This window comes from Physeter macrocephalus, chromosome 14 (assembly GCF_002837175.3).
Source record: "Physeter macrocephalus isolate SW-GA chromosome 14, ASM283717v5, whole genome shotgun sequence".
NCBI classification, from domain to species: domain Eukaryota; kingdom Metazoa; phylum Chordata; class Mammalia; order Artiodactyla; family Physeteridae; genus Physeter; species Physeter macrocephalus.
In genome coordinates, this window is record NC_041227.1 from 57309368 (window position 1) to 57330968 (window position 21601).

General features: G+C 40.9%; 1 long non-coding RNA gene across 2 annotated transcripts; it reads right to left on the minus strand.

The window, feature by feature from the left end:
• Positions 1-2647: 2647 nt before the first annotated feature.
• On the minus strand, positions 2648-20132 carry LOC129392770 (uncharacterized). Of its 2 annotated transcripts, none has more exons than XR_008619277.1 (3): positions 19924-20132; positions 10348-10445; positions 2648-2906 (listed from the first exon to the last, which is right to left on the minus strand). It is a non-coding gene; the product is annotated as an uncharacterized lncRNA (long non-coding RNA). The 2 variants fall into 2 exon arrangements; XR_008619278.1 differs by lacking the exon at positions 2648-2906 and adding an exon at positions 9627-10177.
• Between the last annotated feature and the right edge of the window lie 1469 nt (positions 20133-21601).

A 21601-nucleotide genomic window follows, 5' to 3' on the forward strand; every position in this document is an offset into this window, starting at 1 on the left:
ACTATTGCGAAAAGATTACCACTCACTGAAGTTTCAGATGATAGAATTTTTAGCAATAAACTATTTTTAATTAAGACACATACATTTTTTTTGAGACATAATGCTATTGTACACCTAACAGACTAAAATACAATGTACACATAGCTTTTGCATGTACTGGGAAACCAAAAAAAAAATAATGTGACTTGCTTTATTTTTATATTTGCTTTATTGCAGTGTTCTGGATTCAAACCCGCAATATCTCTGAGGTCTGCCTATAATACCTAATATCATGTAAATGCTATGTAAATAGTTGTAAATACAATGTAAGTGCTATGTAAATAGTTGCCAGCATGGAAAATTCAAGTTTTGTTTTTTAGAACTTTCTGGAATTTTTTTTTCCCAAATATTTTCGACCCACGATTGGTTGAGTGTGTGGGGGCAGAACCTGCAGATAGTGGGCCTGCTGTGTAATAATCTGCACCACCAACCTCGATATTTGAAATTCTCAACAACTGCTAATAAGAATTGACATTTATTAATGCCAGGCATTGTTCTGATCGAATTGTCCTCAAGTGGGGACATTGGCAATGTCTAGAGCCATTTTTGGTTGTCAAAATTGGGGTGAGAGGAGTGCTACTGACATCTACTAGGTAGAGACCAGGGATGCTGCTAAACATCTCACAACACACAGGACGCCCCCCTCCCCCAAGATAAAGAATTATCCAGCCCGGGCTTCCCTGGTGGCGCAGTGGTTGCGAGTCCGCCTGCCGATGCAGGGGACACGGGTTCGTGCCCCGGTCCGGGAAGATCCCACATGCCGCGGAGCAGCTGGGCCCGTGAGCCGTGGCCGCTGAGTCTGCGCGTCTGGAGCCTGTGCTCCACAACGGGAGAGGCCACAACGGTGAGAGGCCGGCATACCGAAAAAAAAAAAAAAAAATGAGGTGGGTGGATAGATAGAAGTATGGATTAATGAACAGAGGGAGGGAGGGAGGTATAAAAGGAGGGAGGAATAGGCAGAAAAAGGGAAGGAGGGGAAGAGGAAAGAAAGGATAAATGATAAAGCAAGTTAAGTAAAATGTTAACTGCAGATCTGCATGGTTGGTCCATACATGTCCACTATACAATCTTTCCATTTTTCTGTATGTTTACAATATTTTTACAATAAAAAATTGAAAAACTATATGCAAACTATAATAATTTTGTAATATATGTAGATACTCATTTAGATAATACCAAAATAAAATAAACCCGAATAACAATAGTAATTATTTCTGGCAGCAGAATTATTGGTGATTTGGACCGTCTTTTTAACACTCTCTTCTTTTTTATTTCCCAATTTTTGAACAACAAGCCTGTATTACTTTGATAATCAGGGGGAAAAAAGATATTTGAGGAAAAAAGATTATCAGAGAAGAATGTTCAATGCCCCTATTCTCTTGTTTGGGATTTAAAAGCTGGGAACATCTCTGAAAATAATACATTGTAAAGAATAGAAGATCCCACTGAGGCTTCCTCCTGGGCTATGACCCTCTCAGGCAGTTAGAGGGAAAGAAAACTGGAACATTTTTCTGGAGCAGAGCCACGGGACCCGTCTGCAGCTTGGACTCAGGCAACGTGCTAATACGCTTTAGGCAAGTGGAACAATTTTCCCACAGGAGACACCCTGGGAAAGGGTCTGAGAGTCGAATGGGGTGACAGTTATGAGGGTTCCTTGAGTCCGTTTTGACCATAAACCCTGAGTCGAAGGTTATGAGTCCAAATATAAATCCTGTTATCTCTCTCTGTTCCTTCCAGACACAGAGCAGCATTTCTGGGAGCATCTTTCATCCTGGTCCAGGAAAAGAGACAGATGATCCTGTGTGGGAGAGGCCCTGTCCCCAAGATCCCAGGACCCCAGTCCATCTCTGTCCTGGGAGCAGAGTCCTCCACCCAAACTTGCCCATTTTGAGCCACCACCCTGTTTCTGATCATACACCATTTTATAAGGCCAAAGTATATGCAAGTCCTTTTTTTTAAGTTCAAAACTATGCTTAGAGTTCACATAGTTTCTGATAACAAGACCCTAAAGGAAATCAGGAATTTTTAAAGGAATTTTTTAATGCAGAGTTTTTGTCTGCATCACTTAAAATGTTCAGTGATTGTGATATTTGCCATTTCTTTTTAGGTGTTGGTTTTCCCTGTCAAAAGATTCTACTTATAAATGGACTCTGTGATTTATGACACTTATTACATTTCACATCATGTTTTCATATTCCATATTACTTTATTGGGAAGTGAAGTATTAACCAAGGCATCTTGGACTGGCAGAGAGAAAACATGATATCCTATAGTTCTTGGTGCTAAGACTGGTGGTAAAAACCATCATTCATTCATTCATTCATTTTCAGCCAACACTTTTTGGATACCTACCATATGCTGAGCATAGTCTAGTCACCAGAGCAGTGGGGTAAAACACAGACCAAAAACTTGGCCCTCTTGGTTTTTATATCCTACAGCGGGGAGAAAGATAAATATCAAATGAATCAGTAACTATATGAGGGCTAGAAGGTGTAATGGGCTGAATGATGGTCCCCCAAAAGATATGTCCACCTAATGCTGAAACTGGCCTCTGTACCCCGACACTGAATTAAATCTCAGAGACAGAGTTTTGGGTGAAGTAGAAAAGAATAGCTTTATTGCTTTGCCAGGCAAAGGGGGCCACAGTGGGATAATGCCCTCAAAACTGTGTGTCCTGACCTGGAGGGGGAAGTGAGGAGTTTTATAGTAAAGAGGGCGTGATCAGCTCGTGGAGGTTCTTCTGATTGGTTGATGGTGAAGTAAGTGGGCGTCAGCAGCATCAACCTTCTGGTTCCAGCTGGTCTGGGGTCTCTGTGCTTGTGGGCAGCATACAGTTAACTTCTCCCACCTTCTGGGGGTTTTAGTATCTGCAAAAGAACTCAGAGACATTGTTCTGTGTATCCCTTGAAGGGGAACCAGGACTCTGCCCCAAGGCTGCACTATTGTTTCTTGAATGTTCCTCCCTTGTCTCTGCCTCTCCTCCCTTTCTAATTAGCATCTATTTGAACCTGCCCTTTGGAACTCAGGGAAGGTCGTGGAGGCTAAATGAAGCTTATTTCCTATAATCCAGAAGTGGGGGGACACAGAAAGGCTTTTGTGCCCAGGAGCCCCACAGGGTCCTGCACGGTTCCACACCTGGGACCTGGGAATGTGACATTATTTGGAAAGAGACTTTGCAGGTGTAATTGAGGAAAGGAGCTGGAGATAAGATTACAGTAAGTCTCCTACATACGAACCCTCAAGTTGTGAATTTCAAAGATGCGAACATGCGTGCCATCAACGTCAGGCGTGAGTGAAACTGCAGCTTGCCCTCCGTCTCCTACTGCTGACGATCCTTCAGCTCTACCACCTCCCCCCTCCTCTCCTCCTCCAGTCAGTAACTCTTCTTGCCTGTTTGATGTCAGCCCCTATATGCCAACTCTTGTACTGTACATTTCAAGGTACTGTACTGTAAGATTAAAACTGTTTACTTTAATTTTTGTGTTTGTTTTTTATGTATTATTTGTGTGAAAAGTATTATAAACCTATTACAGTACTGTACAGTACTATACAGCTGATTGTGTTAGTTGGGTACCTAGGCTTTGTTGGACTTATGAACAAATTGGACTTACGAATGCACTCTTGGAACAGAACTCATTCGTATGTAGGGGACTTACTGTATCCTGGATTAAAGTGGTGGTCTGAAATCCAATGATAAGTATCCTTGTAAGAAAAGCAAAGGGGAGTAAACAGAGAAGAGACGACATTGTGAAGATGGAGGCAAAGATTAGAGTGATGCGTCTACAAGCCAAGGAAAGCCAAGGATTACAGGCAATCACCAGAATCTAGGAGAGGGGCATGGAATCTATTTTCCTACAGAGCTTCCACAAGGAGCCAACTCTGCCAACACCTTGATTTCAGACTTCTGAACTCCAGAACCAGTAGACAATACAATTCTGTTGTTTTAAGCCACCAAGCTTGTGGTCATTTGTTATAGCAGTCACAGGACACTAACACAGAAGTGATTAAAAACTATGGATCAAAACAATAAACATTAAAAAGGGGATAGGAGGGACTTCCCTGGCTGTCCAGTGGTTAAGACTTTGCCTTGCCGTGCATGGGGTATGAGTTCGATCCCTGGTGGGAGAACTAAGATCCCACATGGCTCACGGCCAAAAAAAAAAACAAAACCCAAAGCAGAAGAAATATTGTAACAAATTCAATAAAGACTTTAAAAATGGGCCATATCAAAAAAAATCTTTAAAAATACATTTAAAAATAAGTTTAAAAAATAAAAAGGGGACCAGAAATTCTGGGGAGTGGTGATGTTAAAAAGAGGGAGTCGGGGAAGAAGTGTTTGAAAAGGTGACATTTGAGCAAAAACTTGAAAAAGGTGAGGGATGAGCAATGGGGATGGTGGGTCAAGATCTTTCCAAGGAGAGGAGATGGGGAGGCCAAGGTAGCTGCAGAAGGGAGGAAGGAAGAGGGTCCGAGAGACGGGGTTGTGGCAGGACCGTGTGAGTCTCTGTGAGGCTTTGGTTTTTATTCTGAATAAGATGAGCTGTTGAAGGATTCTGAGCAGACCGGGGGATACGATCTGGCTTTCACTTAAAAGGATGACCCTGACTGTGTGGTGAGAACAGATTGTGAGAAACAAGAGTAGAGGAGGGGAGCCCAGTGGAGGAGACGGTGATAGGCAGAGGTGAGAGGTGAGTGGGTCTCAGACCAGGATGGGGAGAGGTGAGAAGTGCTCAGGTTCTGAAGATACTTTGAAGGGAGAGCAAATAGGATTTGCTAATTGATATTTCTGTCTTTCTTCAGTGTTTTAAGGAAGGATAAAGAGCAGAATGGACCTTCAAATATTCAATAAACTCCTGCTTGTTGAATTCTTTCTGCACCCACTCTTCAGAATGGGGATGGGGGAGTGTAATAGCAGGTGCACACCCCACCCTCCCCTACTGACCAACTGACCAAACACATGCTCTCTCCAGGCTTCAATTTCACGGCTGGTGCTTCTGTGTCCCATAAACGTTCCAAAAACTGAGACTATGTGTGTGTGTGTGTATATATATATATATATACACAAACATATATACTTTAGGTACATACATATCCCTAAATATATATACTTCAGGAATATACATATACCTGTATATATAATTATATACTTATATATAATTTTGGAATCATTATACAACTAGCATGGAAAAATCTCCAAGATATATTATTGACCAACAAAATGCAAATATTTATTGCATACTATCCCTTGTATGGGAGAGAAAATACACTATAAATTTATTTTAAGTTTGTACATGAAGGAATTACCCCTGGAAGAATAAACAAGAAACACCAGGGAGGAGACCCGGATGGATGAGAGACGTGGAGGAAAGGAGACTTACTTTCCAGAGCATTCCCTATAAATCTTATACCATGCCTGTATTACCCACACAGAGGAATACATTTTAATAGAAGAATAATCCCACAGATATTTCAGCAATTTATTATGTGTGCCATGTGTTTCAGCTGGTATTCAATGTATTTGAAACAGTGTAGTAGAGAAACACTATTCTATGGCAATAGTCGTAGGAACCGTATAGATATTTTACATTAATTGTATTTTAAATATTTTATTGTGAATGATTTTAAACATAAACAGAAGTAGGCAGAATAGTATAAATTAAGGGTTGGAAAATTCTGTAAAGGGCCAAATAGTATCTATTTCAGGCTTTGAGGGTCAGATAGTCTCTGTAGCAACAACTCAACTCTACCATCACCGTGCAAAATCAACCAGAGAAAATACATGAACAAGTGGGCATGGTTGTGTTCCAATAAAACTTTATTTACAAAAACAGGAAATGGACTGGATTAGGCCCTCAGGCCAGAGTTTACTAATCCTTGATATAAACGACCCCGAGGGACCCAGACCCCAAGCCTCACTACCATCAATTCATGGTCAGTGCTGCCCCATCAACTACCCCCCAAATTATGTGGAAGAAAATCCCAGACATCATATCATTTCATCTTCAGTGTTTGCAAATATATTTCTGAGAGATGACTCATCTTTTAACATCACACATAAAGAGTCAACAATATCTTAATATTATCAAAATTCAGTCGCCATTCAAATTTCGGATTGTCTAATAAATGTAACACATCTTAGCAGTTGTGTTTTTGAACAGACACAATTAATTAAGGTCCACGCATTGCTTCTAAGTCTCCTTTATATATATTTTTTTACATTGATTCTATTTGTATGTCTTTTAGCTCGAGATAGGGTTTTCCTGAAAAAATTAAGTCCAACATGTAATATTAGATGCCCCGTGCTTCCTCTAAAGTATTTTTGTTACGATCTGAGGAACAGCCACCAAGTGGATAGTAATGCCCAAATTACAGAATCCTGAACTGAATAGCCAATCACCTGTTCACGATTGGTTAAACAAATCAAATGTCATTGCACCAAATCGTCAACCATTTGCCTTCAAGGCTGCAGGCATTTAAAAGAGAAAAATTCACCTGCCTGTGCAAGTCATCTCACTCCTAGGAATTCATCCTAATAAAATATTCAGAGATACAGTCAAAGATGCCCGATGAAGGACTGCATGGCTGCACTGTTTATAACAATACAATATCAAAAACAACCAAAGCCTCCAACCGTAAAGAACTGATAGCATTTGTTACAATACTGGTTCAATACTGGTGGAATATTACATGATGGCTGAAAATCATGGTTTTTAATATTCCTGTGGTTGTAAGTCAGTGTTCTTGACAAAATTTTAAACAACAAGAAGCAAAACCCAAAACTGCATACACATATGATTATGTGACTCTCTGGATGGAAAGCAATAAAACGTCTCATTGTTATCTCTAGATAGGGAGTTGTGTGGCTTTCACTTAAATATTTACTTTTTTGTAAACTTTCCAAATTTTCTTTAATGTGCGTGCTCTACTTTTTAAATCAGAACAACAAAAATACTATTAATGTTATAAAGATTTCCAGCTCTCCCCTTCCTTCTGGTCTCCTCTTGTATGTCTCTTTTTGTTTCTGCCCTTTCCAACCTTCCTTATTGCCTCCTTCCTCTGTCTGGTAAATTTATCAGGCATTACATCATCCCATTAATTTTGCTCAGGGCGGTAAAGGCTGCCGTTCCTGGCCCTTTAGGTCAACAGCATCATGCCTTCACAAACCCAGCACGAATGGGACTTAAGGGCAATACCTCCGAATTTCACCCCCCTCTGCAGAAATGCGCTGACACCACATGCCCATTTTCTGCCATCCTCTCTCCTTTCTTGGAGCATGACCATCAGGAATTGAAAATCACGGCAAGGGCTCACAGCTGATTCTGTTGGAAAACCAGAATCAAAGTAAAAGTCCAGGGGGCTTACCCTGGTGGCGCAGTGGTTGGGAGTCCGCCTGCCGATGCAGGGGACACGGGTTCGCGCCCCGGTCCGGGAAGATCCCACACGCCGCGGAGCGGCAGGGGACACGGGTTCGCGCCCCGGTCCGGGAAGATCCCACACGCCGCGGAGCGGCTGGGCCCGTGAGCCATGGCTGCTGAGCCTGCGCGTCCGAAGCCTGTGCTCCGCAACGGGAGAGGCCACAACAGTGAGAGGCCCGCGTACCACACAAAAATAGTAAAAGTCCAGTATTTGGTGGTGGGCTACGTAAATCCATAATCCTACCATAGAGAAACAGAGAACGACAAGGAAGGAGCCTGACAGTGGAGGGGGCTCACGGTCAGGCACTCTCACCCCACGCATCTGTTACCAGCTCCTCCGTGACTCCCCTTTGCTCCTTCCATTCGCCCATGTGGGCGTCTTAACAGTTCCTGGAACAAGCCAGGTGCTCTGTGGACTCAGGCTGCTCCTCTGCCTGGAGATGCTCCTCTCCCTCCCCTTCTCCAGAACCTTCCCCAGAAACCACCTTGTTCATGAGGTCTCCCGTCTAAAATGTCAACTTCCCGGGACACACACCCTCAACATGCATAGCGGGGAGGAGGAGGAAATCTCCCCCTCTATTACTCTTTTTGTTTTTTTAACATCTTTATTGGAGTATAATTGCTTTACAGTGGTGTGTTAGTTGCTGCTGTATAACAAAGTGAATCAGCCATACATATACACATATCCCCATATCTCCTCCCTCTTGCGTCTCCCTCCCACCCTCCCTATCCCACCCCTCTAGGTGGTCACAAAGCACCCAGCTGATCTCCCTGTGCTATGAGGCTGCTTCCCACTAGCTATCTATTTTACATTTGATAGTGTATATATATGTCCATGCCACTCTCTCACTTCGTCCCAGCTTACCCTTCCCCCTCCCCATGTCCTCAAGTCCATTCTCTTATGTCTGCGTCTTTATTCCTGTGCTGCCCCTAGGTTCTTCATTTCTTATTTTTTATTTTAGATTCCATATATATGTGTTAGCAGCCTCTATTACTCTTGACTTCTTGTGGCTGGACTAATAACAAAATTCACACAAGAGAGATTAACAGGAGAAATGAAACAAATTAAATTCATGATCCCAGAGGTCTCATAGAAATGGGACCTAAAGAAGTGGCCAAGGCAGGCAGCTTTTATACCTTGTAGACAAAGAAACAATAGATTTGCGAAGAATTGACAGGACAAAGAAACTTAGGCTTCGGGTGCTTAATTAGTAAAAAAGTCTAAACAGAGCCTGGGCTTGAGGTAGCAAATTTTTAAAGTAACAAGATTTGTTTATACAAGCTTCTCAGCCCGAATTCCCCATTTCTGGTGATAAAGTGTCCTTCTACTTCCAGATGCAGGGAGGGCACCTTTCACATGGGAGACTGCTTTCAGGCAGACAGAGAGGAGGGTCAGAGTTTCCCTCTTGCATCAGATGTTTCTTAAGTAACATTCGTTCAAAGTAATCAACATGCCTTTGAGGCATATTTGGGGACAGCCTGCCTTGGACCCCAACACAGATATGCACTCTTCATATCCCCCTTCCTCGCTTTATATTTTCCCTTTAATGTTTATTGTTTGAAAAATAACATATTTTAATTATTTGTTGTATTTATTATCCATCAGGGCACTTAGAAAGCAAGACGCTTGAGGACAGGAATTTTTCCACTGCTGTATGCCCAGTGCCTAGAACAGTGCCTGGCACATAGTAGCCACTCAATAAATATCTTTGAATAGGTTCATGAATAATGTATTCTTAAGTGAAAAAATAAAAACCAGATTATGATACAATGCCAGATAATTCAGTCTCGTGTATGTGTAGGTACATGGAGGAGATTGAAATGATACACATGGAAGGTCGACACTGGGTGATGCTAGATGGTGGAATAATGGGTGATTGAGTGATTTTACTTTCTCTCATTATTCATCTGTAGTTCTTAAGTCTCCTACAATACAATGAATGTAAACTGAGCAGGACCCTATAGGGCCTTCCCAGGGCAGCCTTCCCCCGCATCCTCTGCTTTAGGTCCTCTCTGAACTATCTAGATAACAGTAGCTAATGCACATTTCCTGAGTTGTTTTACAGATGTGAAACACCCTTCCCAGAATGGAAGATGTTTACTACTTGATGACCATGAGCTCACAGCCTCCAGGCCTCCTGGAGCCTGAGGACTGATAATGTTAACCCCCTGTGCCACTGCCCTGTTACCTCACCATCAACCAATCAGAGAATCGTGCAGGAGCTGGTCACATACCCTGTGACCCACTTCCCTCACCTGGCCTTTAAAAATTCTTTGCTGAAACCCTTCAGGGAGTTCAGGGTATTTTGGGGCATGAGCCACCCATCTCCTTGCATGGTCCTGCAATAAATCTTGCTCTAAACTTTGATGTTTCGATTTGTTTGGCCTCACCGTGCACGGAGCACACTAACTTGGGGTCTCTAACATGAACAAGGACTACTTTCATAGCAAAGTTATGGTTAGTTTCATAGCAAAGTTATGGTTAGTTTCATAGCAAAGTTATGGTTAGTTGTTTCTTTGATGTTGCAGTAAGAGAATCAGAGGCAGTTACTTTGGCCAGGTAGGCACAGGGAACTTCTTGGAGAAGATCCTCTCGGCGTCTTCTCTGAACTCCTAAGTGAGCAGGTTTCAGGTTCACAGGCACCTGATACCCCGGATGGAGGAGTAACGGGACCCTCATGGCCTGGCAAGTGCTGTCTCTTCCAATACCCTTCATCTGGCAGCTGGGGAGGATGTGGGCAAATTCGTCAAGAGGATCATGAGTGTTTGGGAAAAGAAAGATGAAGAGTGACCCCTCCTCTGATGATGATAATGAATCTTTCAGAATCTCCAGAATGCACTGAGATTGTGAGTTTCCAGAAACAGACACCAAGGCTGTACAGGGGATACTCACCATGAGGGCTAGTGAAACAGTGACTTGGCCTCAACATCAAGCCCCAGGGAAGATGGCAAAAGACTTGTTTTCATCCAGCAGTGGAAACAATTGCTGAGCTGAGGGTAAAATAGACGGGTGGTGGGAGACCATGCTGCAGGCAGAGCAAGACCCTCGGTTGTGAACAAAAGATGCACAAGCTGGTGGGCTAGCTTCCAAATGGCTAATTCTTTCTTTGCCTATATTTGGAAACCCAAGTGCCCCCTTTAAACCCAGCAGCCTCCCCCTGGGGATCATGTATAATCTGGGGAGGGGTTAGATGTCTCAAGAAAGAAGGTACTGAATTTGTATGGAGTATGAGGTGTAATTTTAAAAGTAAGAGGGGGGAAGCTATATTTTACTCCAGTGTGGGGATGTAACTCAGTCCATACATTTTTATTAATAAATTAATAAATGAATGAAAATATCTAGTAGGTAAACAAATAAATAATAGATAAATATAATAGATCAATGAATAGGTTAGTAGACAAACAAGTAAATAAATAGGTTGTTTGGAAAGAGAGAGGAAGAAAGAAACATGCCCTTTGAGTCTCTGAAGCATTACATGCAGGATTTTGATTAATGGGAGTTCTGCTTTCAGAATGTTATGCTTGAGTCCAAATCATGGAAAAAACAAGGTTTGCATCCATCCCAGAGTGTGGAGACGGATCTCTAGTGCAGTGCTGCTGCATCCCTCAGCATCCTTAATCTTCTCCTTCTGTGGAGGTTTATCATCCTTCTAGTTATTCTGTTAGTCACTCTGCTATTAGGAGGGCAAGAGCCCTTTCATTTTTATGTTGCCGGATCATATCTTTCAGTTGGAAAACATCGTTAAAGAACAACAGTGTAAAGCCAGGGATCGACCACCCTGTGGTTATGTCTCATGCGATGCTAATGGGAGGTCACTACTTCCAAATATGGCTGCGTTGAATGCCTTAACGATAACTCTGGATAACTTCTATGCAAGGATTTTAATTGCAATCCCAAAGATGTTAAATGAAAGCACTGAACACATGTTTATGGCCTACTTAACGAAGCCAGCACAGGGTTATGTATAAATGCTTGTGCAGAAATAGAACCAAAATGGGGCACTTTGGGAGAAGATGGTGAAAGGGGAAAGAGTATGTATTAGCCACAGTTCTCAAGGGAAAGAGAATTGATAGGATATATAGATATAAAGAGATTTATTATAAGAAATTGGCTCATGTGATTATGGAGACTGACAAATCCCAAGATCTGCAGATGGCAAGCTGGAGACCCAAGAAGAGCTGAAGTTACAAGTTCCAGCAGAGACACAGGACAAGCCAATGTTTCAGTTCAAGTGTGAAAGGAGGAAAAAATTGATGTCCCATCTCAAAGGCTGTCAAGCAGGAGGACTTCCCTCTTACTCATAGAAGGGTCAGCCTTTTGTACTATTCAGGCCTTCCACTGATTTGATGAGGTCAACCCACATTAGGTAGTGCAATCTGCTTTACTCAGTTTACCAATTTAAATGTTAATCTCATCCAAAAACACACACACAGACATACCCAGAATAATGTTTGACAAAATGTCTGGGCAACCCCATGGCCCACTCAAGTTGACACAAAATTAACTATCACAGGGTGTTTAGTGAAGTTACCCAGGGAACTGGGTGATATCCATTACCTGGAGTCATGGGGAAAACAGAGTTCAGTTTAGACCTCAGTTGGAAAATTACTCTTCCTGTCAATAGGAGAAATGTTAACTAGCTATAAGTGCTAGGCACATAAAAAGATGGTCAACATTATTAGTCATAATCCACTCAAATGGCTAAAATAAAAAGGACTGAGCACACTAAGTGCTGGTGAGGATGCCAAGCAACTGAAGTTCAAGGAAATACAAAATGGAATAGGCAGTTGGGAAAACAGGTTGGCAATTCCTATAAACATTCATTTCCTTGATGATTCAGCAATTCGACTTCTATTTCCATAAAAGTAAATAAAAACATAAGTCCACAAAAATTCTTGTAAAAGAATGTTAATTGCAGCTTCATTCCTGATAGTTAAAAACTGGAAATAATCCAAATGTTCATCAATACAAGAATGGATAAATAAATCACAAAATATTCATATAATGGAACACTACTGAGCAATAGAAAGGAATGAACTTCTAACCCATGCAACAAAGATAAATCTCACAGACAGAATACTGAGCAAAAGAAGTTCAAGAACATATGAAACTAATCTATAAAGATAGAAAGCAGAACAGTTGCCTTTGAAGAGAAGGGAGATTGACTGAAAATGGGTGTGAAGTCTTCCTAGGATGATGAAAATGCTCAATATTTTGATAGGGGTTTGGATGATATAGCTGTAAACATATGCCAAACTCAAGAAAAAAAAAGTGTAAGTCGCAAGACTGGGATGAGACTAAGAGCTGTAGAAATGAGCCAGAGGAAAAACTGAAAACTTTCTTGGGCAAATATCGCAGGGACTTTGCAGAGTGAATAGGAGGGAAGCCAGGTCTCTGGGAATACGGCTGATAAATTCCTTCTTATTAGAAATCAAAGTCTGACAAATTGCCAAAGCAGAGACTGAAAACGAATGTCCAGAAACAAACAAGCCCAAAGCACTATCACAGTACAGACCTGGAGGTCCAAGAACAGAGAGAGAAATGCAAATAAGATCAGCAGAGCATGGTGGACACAAGAGGGGCAAGCTCCAAACCAACAAGAGTAAACTCTACTCTCTTAGCCACATCAGACTAATTGTCTTGGTAATCCCTCTGTACTTCCTTTCATGATTATTGTATATATTTGACCTGAACTAATTCTATAGCAAACTCTATTAAGTTCTCATTCTATGGGTGAATTCAGTCATTCTCAGCTAGCCTTAAGGTTCTCTTCACTAAATCTTGAGTCGAACAGAAATAAGAGTTAATAATCACTAAGGACTTACTAGATGACAGGCAATGTGCTAAATATTCAACCTGCATTATATTCATTTAATCTTGCTCTATTCATGAAGTAGGTGCTAACCATAGAATTCCTATTTTACAGATGAAGAAACTGAGGCTCAATTGGGTAAAAACTTGCCTAAAGTTATTGAGCTAGGAAGGGAGAGGCAGGATTCAAACCCAGGCCATCGGAGCTCAGAGATGACTAACAAGAGTGCTCTATTGCCTCCTTTTAGGAATTTTTCAAACTGAATGGATGCTACCTAAGCATTGTAGAATCAGGGAGCCTCTTGGAATCCTTACAGTACATGTGAATGTCCAGGAAACCTACAAAAATTGGTGACCAGCCAAGGCTGAGAAAGATGTACATACTACCCAAAGGTCCACTAATTAATTCATTTGTTCAACAAACATTTAAGCATCTGCTGTGTGCTAGGCATTGCTTGCCACTAGAAAAAAAAAGAACAGAGAGCCAAAAACTATGCTACTACACTTGGCAACACCATGCTCCAAAATGCACTCATAAGTAAGTCAGACAGAGGAAGACAAATATCATATATCACTTATATGTGGAATCTAAAATAATGATACAAATGACCTATATACAAAACAGAAACAGACTCACAGACTTTGAAAACAAACTTATGGTTACCCAACGGGAAAAGGGAGGGGATAAATTAGGTTTAACATAGACACACTACTATAGATAATCAATAGATAATCAACAAGGACCTACTACTGTATAGTACAGGAAACTCTACTCAATATTTTGTAATAACCTAAATGGGAAAAGAATCAGAAAAAGAATATTATATGTACGTATATATATATATATATGTATATATATGTATATATATATAAAAAACTGAATCAATTTGCTGTACACCTGAAACTAACACAACATTGTAAATCATCTACTCCAAAGTAAAATAAAAATTAAAAATCAAAAAAAATGCACTCATAGACAACCAAGCAGAAAACTGTAACCTGATGGCCAATATTCCTTTAAGAAGTCTGGAAACTCAAATATAGAGTCAGTGTAGCATCAACTGCAGAGTGGCAGCCACAGGCAATCTAGTATAAGGCTGAACATCTCATACCTACTCAAAGGCTGCTTCTGCTTCCTGAACAGTTTCATCAGGCCCTATGATTACCTTGTAATGTAGAAACTGATCATTAATCAATGTTGCCTAAGCAACACACTTAGAATAATAAATCAAGACAGGCTCCTCAACAACAAAGCTCTGGGACATTGCTGGCATATTAGCATTGACCGATTGCTGAGACTTTGCTCTCCTGGGCTGAAGGGGCATTCAGGATGGGTGACAACAGGATGCAAAAACAGATACTACAGGATGAGCAGAACTGATGAGACTGCACAAAGGGAATGTAGAATAAATGCCACAGGAATAGCAGTGTCACACACTGAAGCAGAAAGAGCAGGCTTGAGTCCTGGCTATACTGACACTAGCTGGCTGTATCTCACTTGCCCTTTCCAGGCTCAGTTTCCTCACTTGTAAAGTGAGGTTAAATAGCTCCTGCAATGCCAAACTCATAAAGTTATTGCTAAATGGATGTGAAATTGTCATGTAAACTGGTAAAGCATTAAAAGTGAGGTGTTTGGGTCTGGGGGTGCTCTTCTCTACCCAAAAAATTTGATCCAATTAAAAATTGTTAGTATCAGAGCACCAGCCTTCTTATGGTAACTGGATCTGATTGCTTTGTTTACATCCAAGGTTTCTGCCCCTTTTTGCCTTTGCTTAAGCAGAGCAGGTGGAAAATAGCAGGAGGGATAACAAGAGGAAAGAAAGAAGGAAAACATGCTTTGCCTGCAGGCAGAGACCATACACAAGGAAACACATCTTCATCATTCTCAGTAACCAGATAAGCTACTTCTCCACCCACAGGGAAGAACATCTGAGCAATGGCAATAAGGATGCAAGCTTCCTCCCCAGAATGTTCTCCAAGGGGCTTGAAGTACTGGTAAAAATTACAATTTTTATATCAACAGTCAGTTGATTGACTGCACCAATAGACTTTCACAACTCACTTTTTCCATCTCTTGCCAAGTCCCACTACGGAGCCTGGAAATGTTAGTTACTTGACTTCCCAGACTCCCTTGCAGGGAGAGGTAGTCATGTGACATGATTCAGACATAAGTGGAAAAGTACCAAGTAGATCCTCTGGGAAAGATTTTGTTTTTATAATCAAAAAGTAGAGGACTTCCCTCGTGGTGCGGTGGTTAAGAATCTGCCTGCCAATGCAGGGGACACAGGTTCGAGCCCTGGTCTGGGAAGATCCCACATGCCGCAGAGCAACTACGCCTGTGCACCACAGCTGCTGAGCCTGCGCTCTAGAGCCCGGGAGCCACAACTACTGAAGCTTGCACATCTAGAGCCCGTGCTCTGCAATAAAGAGAAGCCACCGCAATGAGAAGCCTGCGTGCAGCAACGAAGATCCAATGCAGCCAAAGATAAATAAATAAATTCATTTTTTTTAAAGTATACAAGAAGTTGGCCTTGAATGTTATATGGCTGGAGCTGGAGTCACCTTGCGATCATGAAGAAAAAGGCAAGAGAATTGCAAAGATATCAACTCTGACATCATTGAGCCACTAAACCCTTGCCAGTAACCACTTCCCAGAGAGAGTATAATCTTGCTAATTGGCAAACTAAAAGTATATGGCTGAGTCTCATCTTTCCTTCCCCTTCCTATTCAAGTTCATAGTAATTCTAGAAAGAAATACAAATTTTTGTATTTGATTAATTTTTCTATAATTTTTAAAAAGCAATTTAATTTAAGCCCTAAGTAGGTCTTTTTTCCTGTCCAACTCTCACCAAACGCCTTGGGGAGTGAAGCGATATATATGTAGGATTGTTTGAAAGATAAGCAGACCATCATTTCTCCAAACTGAAAAGGCTCAAACTTGTCTTAGAAACTTCTCCATGAATAGAAAAGGATTCCACCAACAAAGTTTGGGAAATGTTGCACATTTCAGTCATCTCTTGTTACATAACAAACAACCCCATGACCTCAATTCAACAAGAAACATTCATCTCTCACTCATACATCTTAGACTGACTGTGTTTGGCTAATCTAGACAGAGCTCAGCTGGTCCAGATTCAGGTCATCACCTCATGGGTCTCTTGTCCTAGGAGCAGTGACTCCCCAGCATATGTTCTTCTCATGGCAAGGATGGGAAACACCCAGGAGATGAGAAAATATACACAGCATCTCTGAATGCCTAAGCTTGGAAATTCACACTATCTCTTCCACTCACAATTTATGGGCCAAAACAAATTTCATGCCACACTCAACATCAGTGGGTGAGGAGTATGTCCCTTCTATCAAGAGTATATAAATATTTTATAAAGTATAATCTAATCAACTAACTTACTACTTATCTATTACTCTGCTAGAGTAATGAATTCTTTTCTACCCCACATTTTTTTTAATCCTTAGGATTCTTCCAATAGCAAAGGATAGAAAGCCAACTCTAACCAACTTAAATTATAACAAAATCTGGTCTTTTGGCTCACTTATTGAAAATCTCAAGGGAAGGTCAAGCTTCAGGAGCCAAATAAAGTCATCAATGCTTATTCTCTTCATCTCTTGGCTATTTTCCTCTATGTTGGCTTCATTCTCAAGTGATAATAATAGTAATAAAAAAACTGTGGTAGATTGAATCATTGTTTACTATTCTTCATGCCCTCCCTGTATTAGAATTCTATACCCTTTGATATAACATGACTACCTCCATGATAGCGGGTGGAGTATATTTCCCCATCCTACTGTTAGTGACTTGGCGGTATGACCTACTTTGTCCACTGGAATTGAACATAAGTGACAGAGTGTCAGTTTCTGAATGAGGCCTCAAGAGAAATCAGTTATTTTGCTCACTCTATCCCACACCTGCAACTCACCAACAAAAGACCACGATCCAGGTAGCCACTGGTTCAGAGAGGACATGTTGCATGTGGAACAGACTGAATCCCAAGTCTGCTTTCTTAACTATTAAAATCACAGTTACTCCTATGTTCCAGACTTCTTCTCAGTGGGCTGGAAGGGTACATGAACCATTTATAAACATCTCTGTATGCTGGTAGTAGTCAGCTAGGACTGCCATAACAAAATACCATAGACTGGATGGCTTAAACAACAGAAATTTATCTTCTTACAGTTCTGGAGGCTGGGAAGTCTAAGATCAAGGTGCCAGCCCATTCAATTCCTGGTAAGAGCTTTCCTCCTGGCTTGCAGACAGCCACCATTCCTCTGTGTCCTCACAGAGGTGGGGAGAGAGAGAGCTCTAGTAGATCTCCCTCTTCTTATAAGGCACCAGAACTATCAACTCCTATGACCTTAATTTAACTTTAACTCCTCTTCACAGGCCATATCTCCAAATACAGTCATATTAGAGGTTAAGATCTCAACATATGAATTTGGGAGGGACGCAATTTGGTCCTTAGCAATCCCTAAGCTTTAAAATTTCAGCTTCCCAGGGGTCCCACAGACCAGGAAATATCAGCATCTGGTGTCAGATACTGCTAATTCAAGCCATCATCATTTTATTGTTTATCATCACAAATTATGTGCTAGAGGTTGTAACATTCATTCATTCAAATTTCAGAGGCTTAAGGAAGATCAAGATCTTTGAGGCTGGAGTGAGGGAAGCAAGGAGAAAGTAGTAGAAAAGGAGGATGGAAAGGAGACAGGAGGCAGACTATGTAGGCTTAGTAGAGCATGGGAAGAACTTAAATTGGGGGATTGAAATTACGGGGCTATAGTCCTTGGACATATGCGTTTAAAAGAGAGGAGAGAGAAAGCTATGTGTATTGTATCCTATCGTCATAGTTCAGGCTACTATAACAAAAATCTCATATACTGGGTGGCTTAAACAACAAATATTTATTCCTCACAGTTCTGGAGACTGGGAAGCTCAAGATCAAGCCACTGGCATATTCAGTGTCTGGTAAGAGCCTGCTTCCTGGTTCATAGAAAGTTGTCTTCTCACTGTGTCCTCATGTGATGGAAAAGGGTGTGAGAGCTCTCTGGAGCCTCCTTTAAAGAGCACAAATCCTATTCATGAGGACTCCATTCTCATGACCTTATCACCTCCCCAAATGTCAACTCCTAAACACATTGGAGGTTAGTATTTCAACATATAAGTTCTGGGTGGAACACAAATATTCAGTCTATAGCACCTATTATATGTCAGGAACTGCACTAGAACTGTATGCCCTCTATATGCTGTTTGTTGCATTTAAATATACATAATGTGTGTTGAGTGACAAGCATAATCAGCAATTCTAGAAATCAAGACCTATTTTATATTCCAAATCAACAGTAAGGTGTGAGGGGAAGAGGTATGAAATTAAACCTCTCTGACCTTTCCTTAGTTCAAGACACAATAAATACATGATTACACATGGGGAATGTGGAAGTCGTATAAACAGCCCATTAAACTCAATCATACACATAATAACCTGTTTTCTATTCCACCTGGTAAGTTAAATATCCAGTTTTTAATTTCCAAATGGTGTCTTATGCAATCATTGCAATTACCATCCTATTCAACTTCAGAGCTAATTTAAACTGTGGGTCACTTCTCCACCAAGAAATCTATTTGCAATATGAAATACTGGCTTGGATTCCAAGGATAAATATTATCCTCCAAACAAATTCAAGTTGAAGGTAATTCACAAATAATGGTTTGAAAAGGAAATAAACAGTGTGTGCAAACAACATGATTGAATAACCAAGAAAATAAAAAGAATTAGCTGAAGAAATATAGGAATTCATAAAAGAGTTCAGTAAGATGGCTGGATACAAGATAAATATGCAGAAATCAATAGGTTTCCCACAAGCCAACAATGTAAGAAGGTTCCACTCCCAAAAGTACACATATGGGTCTAGGAATGATCTTTATGAGAAGGGCATATTTTTTATATGAAGAACTTAAAAAACTACTGCTTAAACCCACAAAAAATGAATAACTTGAATGAATATGCACAAAAAATAATATTAGTTTTATTTATAAATGTTTATGATATGTCAGACAGACTCAGGGATAAGTATTTATAGATATCACTTACCTCAAATGATTTTCTCAAACTCTGTAACATAGATTTTTTTCCTATGATATACAGATGTGGAAACTGAAGCTTAGAAGAGTAATTTTCCCAAGATAAGCAAGTCAACATGAAATCTTTAGAATGTCAAATCTGATTGTGCAACTGACCTATTGAAAACCTTTCACTAGTTTTTGTCTGAAAATAGAACAAAATTTTGCAAAGATTTGCCTGAAGATCCCTGCTACCTCTGCAGGATTATTTCAAGCCACTCTTTTCTCAAACTCTATGAATTGAAGATTAAAGCCAGACGATCCTGACCCATCTAAAATAGGAAGATCCAACATTGCTGAAGTAGGATATCTTCTCAAATTAGGTTATAGGGGAAATGCATTTCCAAGTTCAGCTGGCAAAGGAAAAAAATACGCAAGGTGAGAATAGATTCTTCAAAATCAGAAAGGGGAAAGCTTGTCTGTATTTTTACGAAGCTGAAAAAGATAACACAACACAGAAGAAAATACAGACCATTCTCTTTCACTTGTGAATATCCACACAAAAATCTAAATAAAATACTCACCAACAGAATCCAACAGTACTCGTGTTCCATGACCAAGTGGGATTTCTCCCAAGAAGGCAAGTATTCCTCAAAGTACACTCCTTACTAATATAATTTGCTATATGAATAACGTAGAAGAGAAAAAAACAGAATATCATCTGCACAGAAAACAAAAAGGCATCGATAAGATTCAAAATCCATTTCACTCCCCAAACTGGCCTGATCCTTAATTGGCAAACATGGAAACTCTTCCACTGAAGTCTGCACAAGTCAACAATATCTATTGTGATCCAGATTCTCCGACTCTCACCACACCCTCTCCCCAGATCCATCCTCCACTCAGCTCCTCCCTGCTCTGCTTTCCAGGAGGCCAACCTCTTTGGACTCCATCACCAGCCTCCCTTGCCCTGTGGTTTCTGGTTGAGTTCTTCCACCAGCAGGAGATCGGGGGCAGGAGAACAGAGGGGTCAGGGTCATGAGTCACCAGGCTGCCTTCCCATCTAGCTGTGGCAATCAATGTTGTGTTCTTCTACCTAAGACACAGCTCTTGTGAGGTACCCTCCTCCCCTGCTTTGATGAAGTTTTGGTAACTGCTTTCTTCACTTGCTCCTTCATGTGTAGGGGACATGTGAGAGCCAGCCCACTGTTGCTAGCCTAGCCCTGGGGTACTTCACCATCTCTTGTTGGGTTTCTTTAGCTTTGCCCACATTTTGAAAACAGTCTTTTCATTAAATGCTCATCAATCTGTCCTGTTGGGTCTTCCCTATTTTCTGCACTGACACTGACCCATACATCGCTTTCACCACTATATTTGATGTAGGTCAGGAGGCAGTAGCTGATAACCTGGACAAAGGGAAAGAAGTTAAAATAAAAATTGTTAAGGTGTATCAAAGAAAAATTGTACCAGCCATGCTAAACAGGCAAGCAAGACTATTCAAGACTATTGCAATAGGGGAGAGAGATTAAACTCAACTCCAAAAACTACAGGGACAGTTGGGGATTTATAGCAAATGGGGTGGGGTGAGAGAATCATTGGAAAGAAAATTACTGGGAGGAACTTAATAAGGTATCAAGGGTAGGGGGTGATTTTTGCTAAACCGGCTTAGCAGGATTCTTGCTGACCTGGGCTCAGCAGGCCAAAGACAGCAGACCAAGGACCAGTGGCCAAGGATGGTCATCCAAGGACAAGGTCTAGTCAACAAGAGGGAACAAGGGAGCTTGACTAGAGTTTGGTCAAGGAGGAAGTCCTTGTTAGCTATTTTGAACTGAATGTCTGTGTCCCCCCAAATTCGAATGTTGAAATCCTAACATCCAATGTGATGTTATTAGGAGTAGGAGGTGGGGGTCTTTGTGATGTGATTAGGTCATGAAGGTAGAGCTCTCATAAATGGCATTAGCACCCTTATGAAAGAGACCCAGAGGGCTCCCTTGCCCCATGTGAGGACACAGTGAGGTGTCTTTTAACCAGGAAGTGAGCCCTCACCCAATACTGGATCTGCTGCATATTGATTTTGGACTTCCCAGTCTCTATAACTATAAGAAATATAGTTACCTATTTCAAATATAATATTTGTTGTTTAACCTATGGTATTTGTTAAGTCTGTGGTATTTTGTTATAGCAGCCCAAATGGACTAAGACATCAGGCGATATGATTTATATACCTGAAAAACCCAAGTTTTCAAAATCAACTGAAAAAAA